General features: G+C 46.1%; 1 non-coding gene across 1 annotated transcript; it reads right to left on the bottom strand.

Annotated features, from left to right (window-relative positions):
* Positions 1–7,001: 7,001 nt before the first annotated feature.
* On the bottom strand, positions 7,002–7,074 carry Trnaa-agc (transfer RNA alanine (anticodon AGC)). Its single transcript has one exon. It is a non-coding gene; the product is annotated as a tRNA-Ala (tRNA).
* Between the last annotated feature and the right edge of the window lie 998 nt (positions 7,075–8,072).

Here is an 8,072-nt window from a genome sequence, read left to right on the forward strand (position 1 = left end):
ACTGCTTTCCTGAATGGCAAGTGAACCAAAAGAGTTACGGCACAGTTGCGACATGTTTCACACAACTTGAATTTAGTGGTCACTCAATAAATTACCGTCGACCTCATTTCGCTCAAAGTTCCTCCCAAGTTGTCCGAAATTACCCCGATCACCGTTTTTCTGACGTAAATAAGTCTAGTTAGATAGTCCATTTGACGAAGAGCTTGGCAAGAACTAAACTCCAAGAGTAACACAATAGACAATAGGCACTGGAGAATAGAAGACATGAAAAATCGTCTAAAATATTGATCTGCGAACATTGGGTGGCATGCCTTATGTGGGCGCGGTAGGTGATGTTGAAAGTCACAGAAACAGGCTCTGCCACTTCTAGTTGCCGGACTATTGGAAACAACTTGGTTTGGACGATGTAATAAGAAACAATGCGTGGTTGATCTTTCCGAGCGATCTTCACACGCCCACTAGTAAGAGCGAATGATTCAGAGATCCCACTTGCAGCTGTCCGTGCCTCCATCGTAATCATCATCGTTACCATCATGACCATACTTATCAGCAGAAGCTTCTCCGTGTCCATTGCAGGACGAAGGCCTTTTCAATTCATCGGGTCCTCGTAGTGCTGGAGAATGTTCGTGCGGATCCGGTGCACATGTTCATAGAGAGCTTCCTGGGCAGCCTGGATGTTGACTGTCGGCGGTGGAGGCAGCCAGAGCTCCTAGGAAGTGATGGAGGCGAGGGATGGGCAAGAGAACCAGGCTGCCCAGGAAGGTCTCTATGAACATGTGCCCCGGATCCACATGAATATTCTCCAGCACTACGTGGACCCGGTGAATTGAAGGCTGTGATCAGGAGGTGAATGTAGGTTCCGGGACAATTAAAGTTTTCTCTCTCTCTCTCTCTCTCTCTCTCTCTCTCTCTCTCTCTCTCTCTCTCTCTCTCTCTCTCTCTCTCTCTCTCTCTCTCTCTCTCTCTCTCTCTCTCTCTCTCTCTCTCTCTCAAATGTTTCGGCTGCGAGTCCATTCTTCTCCACCGAGTTTACTTAGTTCCCGTCTTCAGCGAGTCCTTGATCTTCCCCTAGCCGTGACAAAACATAAATGATACGGGTACTCCTAAACTAGTATTCACGCACGCCTGGCGACAGGCACGTCCAGTCGAGAGACTGCGTCGGAGCGGCGAGGGCCCTTTCTCGTTTCGGCCACGAGACCGGGGAGTCCTGGAGTGGAACGCCCTCGGACGTTCACGGTCTCAAGGAGGAGGAGTGGAAACGCACGAAGAAGAGAAGCGGCGGCGCACGAATCAAGGTCAGGAGAGGCAGCGGTGGCGGCGGCGGCGGATGGTTGTTCCTCCCGAAAGAAGAAAAGCGGATGTGTGTGTGTGTCCCCGCACTCTTTCCTTCCTTCCTCTTCTCGTTTGCTCTGGCGCCGCCGCTGCACGGGCGGCTGATGCAGCTCCCGCTCCAGAATGGAGGAGAGGCTCGCTGCCTGAGCGCACTGCGGCGTGCACAAGGCTCCCCTTCAGTCCTTAGCCCTCTACTGCAATGATTCGACCAAGTACGATAATTTGAATAGCCACACGGGACTATACCTGACAACAGTGTTAAAAGACATGAAATTCGCTTACTATGATTGCCAAAATTCAAACCTGTGACAGTAATGTCAATCGGGGATGTTCACTGAGTGAGTGAGTGAGTGAGTGAGTGAGTGAGTGAGTGAGTGAGTGAGTGAGTGAGTGAGTGAGTGAGTGAGTGAGTGAGTGAGTGAGAAAATGCTCAAATGTCTTGTAAACACCAGCTTCACTAACGCCAAGCGCGCTGGTGCGCCAAAAGGGGTCGGCAGATCAGATCAATAGCTTCTACTTCTTGTACCTCACATCGCTGTTGACGTTAAGGTCCGCTCGGAAATCTTACCACAACATGGCTGAATATCATAAAACTCGCCTCAACCTCACGGGAGGTTCTCCCTCCCCTGGCCTGAAGCCCACAAGCACACAAATCTGTCATATTTGTGAACGTCTAGTTAATTACAATTTTTATTCGAGATGAGGAACCTTTTATGCTTTTAGAACGAGCATGTTATCCACTGAACACCCTCTTTAACGTGCTACGGGCATTTGCCGGGGAAACAGCACAGTACGTGCAGAAATATCTCATATATGTGTCAACAGGAAAAGATGATCGTGATAGACGCAAGCTCCACAAAGGGGGTTCAAAATATACCAAGAGTGTGCTAAAACTTGGGGATATGAGCTGTTTGAGAATAAAGCCTAAGTATGCGCAAGTATAACTTAGAGTTCACAGACCTCTTTTCTTGCCTTGCAGACGGGAGGCACCCGCAACTACAAGACAAAGGAGGGGAAGAAAATGGAATAAACTGTTTTCGTCCTTTCTCTATCGCGTATCAATGCATAACTTTTGATGCACGTCAAAGTATCCTAACTTGGAGAGATAGGAGCATTTCGCTCGTAATCCGTCGATATTTCGCCTTTTCTTTCACACAGCCCCTCGTCTCTGCGAAAGAACGACATGGGCGGTCGTACCTCAAAAGTGTTTCCAGCACGCAAACGTGTTTATGCAGATGGTTTCGGATGGCCGCGAAGGCTTTCGAACCGAGCATCACAAAAAGGTGGCATTCTTCGTATCGTTGTTCGGTATAGAAATAACTTCTCGAGAGGTCAGCAGACGACATCTGAAGCAGCAGCAAAAGCGGCTTCCAGCAGCAACAGCTCCGGCCGTCTGCTGTCACGCCCGGGTACTCGTACCAACCCACACGCGCCTAATCCAACGTTCCTGTTTCGATAACCGAGTGACTCTTTTCCTAAGCAGCTCTGCCGCTGGCATGGAAAAAAGAGAGAAGATTAAATGGACACGAGGCAGCAGTACCCACTGCACGGAGAAGGTTGGATGACCGCGGCTGCGCGGAACGGGCGTGTCGACCGCTGGCAACGGCGCTGTACTTCAACTGAGACGGTGCAGTGCGAGTGGTTACCGAACTCCTGCTGTTCTGCTGGCGTTAATTGTAAAAGCTTTGTGCAGAAATGATTAAATCGAAAGCTTTCTTGGTGGTGCGGATGGCGTCCTGTCAAAAGATTCATACATTTCTCCGTAGACCTGCTGGTCGACCGAAAAGCTGTGGTAAGGTCTCTGCACACACGGCTCGTGCATGATACCAGGCTTCCGCTGTGTCAAGGCGGTTATTTGAAAATCTCGTAATAGGAACGGTTCCAGATAAGACAATACACGCATCGGTCATGAAGAAAGAATGCACCCTTTATCTCATAAACCGCGTATCGGTATACATATAGATCATTCGTTTACTTGGTGCGCGAAAAATCGTCGCATGGATTCATTCTTCGTTTGCGATTTTGGTCTTTGAAGGTTTGGCCATCGATTGAACGCACTTTCAGAGAAGGTTGCACGCACTATTTGTTAACGTTCTAGCGCTTTTGCCGCAGTTTTGACGCTAGAAAGATTCGCGCTCTCTCAACTTTATTTAGGAAAAGATGGTATTTTTTTTTTGCTTGCAAAAGCAAAAATAATTGATTGATTGATTGTGGGGTTTAACGCGCCGACGCAACGCAGGTGATGAGGCGCGCCGTAGTGGAGGGCTCCGGATTAAGTTTGACCACCTGGGGATCTTTAACGTGCGCCGAAATCTCGTACACACGGGCGTTTTTGCTTTTCGCCTCCATCAGAAAAGCGGCCGCCGCGGCCGGGAATCGAACCCGCGACCTCGTGCTCAGCAGCGCAACGCCTTAGCCCAATAAAGAGGCATGATATTTTGCTGTAAAGTATGATCTATGCCAGGCTGAAATCACAAACATGTCCTGCGTAGCACCTTAAGGGTTTCAAGGGATCCCATTAACACCAGTATCAAGCGCACGAAACATACGCAGAAACGCACAAGAAAATGAAGGGGAACACAGCCGCTTGTGACGCGTAATTGGCAAGAGTTAAATACTATAGTTAATTATAGTTACACAAGCACACTGGACTATAGTTCCACCTAACAATAGTTAACCAGCTTAATCAGCGCTGCTGCTGTTAACCAGCTAACCAGCTGGTTAACAGCAGCAGCGCTGTTAACCAGCTTAACCATGGTCTGCTGCTGTTACACGCAAAGTGAGTTGGTGTTTCAAGCGGTCGCGTGGCCTTTGCAATGGTGGACTAATAGAGGATTTTCAAGCTACTGTCACAACAAAAAAATATTACAAGTTTGTATCAAACTATTCAAAGCAACGGTCGCAACATTATCTCTTTGAATGCGCCGCTTAGCGATTTTTTATTACCAAAGCGCGGAATGTAAAAACACCCAGTCAGCACTGTTCACCAAGCCGTTGAATAAGCCGAGGTAAGCCAAAGCCAGCGTTGGAACAACATTTTGTTATTTTCTTCCTTTTGCCACGCCGGATCGTTTCTTCTACCTGACACTGCTTCGCGTCACTGAAGTGTTCAGTGTGTCTTGTTTGCTTTATTTTGCCATATTATATTTCAGCGCCTTCGTCATCTCCGCTGTCCCAAACACGCGCTTTGCTTCGTGCCGCGCGGCACTCTGCCAACTGTAGTCGTAGTCGACGCCATGTTTGTAGTTTAGGAGCCCAAACTTAGGTGGGAAAGCGAAGTTAATGCGGACCATGGTTAGCGAGCCAACTCAGTTTGCTCTGACGTGCAACTCTGGCCGACTGTGGTTAAGTGTAACCGCGGTTAGGTTAACCATGATTAAGGGTGCCCGTGTAACTAGTATATAAGACACGTACTCAGAGGGTTGTTGGTTGGATCTCAAATAGGGATGCATATTATTTAAAATTTGTTTGCTTTGTAGGTTTTCGAAATCCCCATTTTCGTGCTAAAGAAAAAGAACTCAGAGCCCTTCCGCCTTACAAAGAGAAAAGTACAGCGAAACTGGCGATCTTGAGGGCGATCTTGATATATTGGGGCTTAGCTACATTGGGTATTTGCTATACAGTAGAACCTCGTTACAGCGAAGTAGTATCCGGGCAGCAAATTAGTTCTTTATATCCGATGTTTGTTGTAAAAGCACAGACAGAAATCGGCTCTAACAAATCGACAATCTAGATCACGCGAGAATACTTGATAATAAACGCATTAGGTTTCGAACCCGCTGTACAGCAGGTAATCATTAGCTGCCTCCTTGTGGCATTTCAAACTAAATGGACCGGAACATGGCAACGTGAAATTACAACAAAACAAAGTACGTTTGACAAAACAGGCCTGCGTTCCAGTTTATTTGAAGGATGGGATCTTCGCCTGGCGGATATTCACTGCCCTGCAGGATGAAGTTTTCCAGTGTCCACGCACGAAAGGGTTTACTAAAGCGGCTTTTCTACTTTTGCAGTTTTGCAAACTGTTATCTTCTATACTTCATATTTTGATTTTTTTTAAATTATCTAACTAGTATAACAAGCCAACAAACGCGTGAACTATTTCTTCGTTATAGCCGATATCGCGCACGGCACTGGCGGTTTTTGTTTCGATATAAAAAGAATAAGTGTCGCTGAAATGACGCGTCACCAACCAAAGTTCGTATTGAGTTCGCTATAGCCGATAATTCGATCTATCAGTGTTTGTTATAACGAGGTTCGACTCTACTGTTTTAAAGCGACTGGATCAACACGTCACGTACTAAAGACACACATTGGTGGGTAGAGAAAATGACGTCTTATTGCAGCGCCGCTGCGCCAATCACGGCGCAGGCTCTGGTGCGCCGCTCAGGTGGCCGCCGAAGAGCGCGCGGCATTGCGCAATGTCAAAGGGGGGAGAGACACCCCGCGTGGCGAGGAGAACAGAAAGAGGCGTCGGCGGTTGGAAGGAGTGAGGCTGTAACTATAGTCCCTCCGTAGACAGCCGTGCTTCACTGTGAAACACGCAATGGGGGAAAGCCATCTTACAAAGACCAAGCTTGCACTGATCCCCTTTAAGTCGGTTTCCCCTATAAATACAAATATATTGCGGAGAGGACATTTTCTAGTTCAATAAAAGCCGTCTTATATAAAAATATGGAGGCTGTAGGTCCTTCTTTTACTTTTTGTGATTTTCCCCATACTCTGAAAATTGTAGGCGTATACGCTCGGTGTGTCGCAGGAGACAGTCTGGTGGATGCTAGCCATAGGCAGCGCCGCAGTAAAAGGCAAATTATTGAATGCAGAGCATTTCAGTAACTCACGATGTCACCCGCGTTGACGTCCGTAGTCGTAGTCCGCACCCCTCCCCCTACACTATATAAAAAAAAACACTATCCGGCGCCTGGTTTCGATCCCTCGACCCTGTGGGCGGGACGCAATGTACATGGTGCTCTACCCCCTGCGCCACAAAGCCGACACAGAATGGGAGGCTACGAACGCGCCTTATATCCTTGACTCATTCAAACTACGTCAAGAAGCTGCTGATACAACGCATTCATTACCACCAACTCCCCAAACACTAAACGGTAACGCAATACACCCACCCCCTATGCGACGCATTTACTCGAGTCGGCCCAATTTTTTTTACTTACACAGTTATCGCGCGGGACTGCTGGCTCGGAAAAGCGCTTTTTGTAACACAAGGGACAAACGTAGAGCGAAAGAAAACCAGACAGAACGAGTGAGGCGCTTCTAACAACTGAAGATTATTCAAGAAAGAAGAAGGAAATATATGGATGATCCGCCACTTATGCCAACACTGTGCACATGCGTCAAATTTCTTTGTTTATTTATACCGGAGATACCGGATATACTTTGTTTATTTATACCGGAGATACCGAATAAAAGAGTCCACTCGCATTGACGGAGTTTCAGAGGACCTTTGAAAAATACTGGTCGTGCTTCACCAACTCGCCCAAGCTTCCACGTGGTACTCGAATGAAGGAAGACGAGATGTGCCGCTCCGTTTAGCACATCTGCATTGAAAGAAATTCTCGATTATATAGTGTCGTACACTTAAGTAGTACTCTAGTACGGAAGTAAAATTTCCAGATGGTATTTCGCTAGAGCACAAAAAAAAAAAGAAGTCGTGGAGGTGCGGGGTATCGATCCCCGTACCTCTCGCATGCTAAGCGAGCGCTCTACCATCTGAGCTACACCCCCGACAAGGCACTCCTGCAACTGAAGACGTACTTCAAGCTTGAAATGAGATCAAAAGTGCGAGAGTGTGCACGTTCTCTCAATCCCGCTTAAGAAATTTGGGTCAGCACACTGGGAAAGGCCGCTTGCGCCATTTCCGACAAGGAAAGGGTTTATATCTTCGGAAGTGCCGCCTTGGAACACTTTCGCGAGTCGTTCTCTATTTTCGCCTGTAGTGTCCGCACACTCCGTAAATGCGTTGGATAAACGTGAAGTGCCGCAAATACAGCCCATTCTTTTGACTCTGAGATCAGAATGGTTTTTGGTGGCGTTTTCGAGAACACTGCAAACAATGGAGGATTCATCTTTGCGATTTACCTGCCTTTCCTGCTCTTAAATCGTGTTTATGCCGAGCAGCCACGTGTGGTAATACCTGAAAATAGGCAATATTGCTAGGATTGCTTGCAAAATATCTTCTAGTTGACTAATTAAATATTTTAAAGGAAACTAATAAGTTCTAATAAATAATTAGTATTTAGTCAGTGAATTGCTAATAAGTCTGTTACCTATTCAGACAATATTGCTAAGATTTCTTGAAAAGTACCTTCTAGTTGACTAACTAAATATGTTAAAGTAAACCAATCAGCTCTAATAAATAATTAGTTAGTATACACTAATTAGTAGTCAGTAAATTACTAACAAGTCTGTTACCTATTCAGACAATATTGCAAAGATTGCTTGCAAAATATCTTCTAATGGACCAATTATTAACTTTAGTAAACTAATCAGTTCTAATTATGAATTATTTTTACCAGCAGTCAGTAAATTACTAATAAGTCTGTTACCTATTCAGTCTCCTTGTTTGAATTCGCGGAATAGCACATTCGTTTCATTTTGTTCAATTTTAAAACACACAAATCTCGTCAATTAGATAGGATATTAGTTTCCAAGCTTCAGAGATATTTATACCGCATGAAATTGGTTTTCTTCCCTCCAATTAATGATATATTGTTACTATTGTT

The sequence above is a fragment of the Haemaphysalis longicornis genome, unplaced genomic scaffold, assembly GCF_048455015.1.
Source record: "Haemaphysalis longicornis isolate Haplotype H1 unplaced genomic scaffold, Haemaphysalis longicornis Haplotype H1 scaffold_10, whole genome shotgun sequence".
Taxonomy (NCBI): domain Eukaryota; kingdom Metazoa; phylum Arthropoda; class Arachnida; order Ixodida; family Ixodidae; genus Haemaphysalis; species Haemaphysalis longicornis.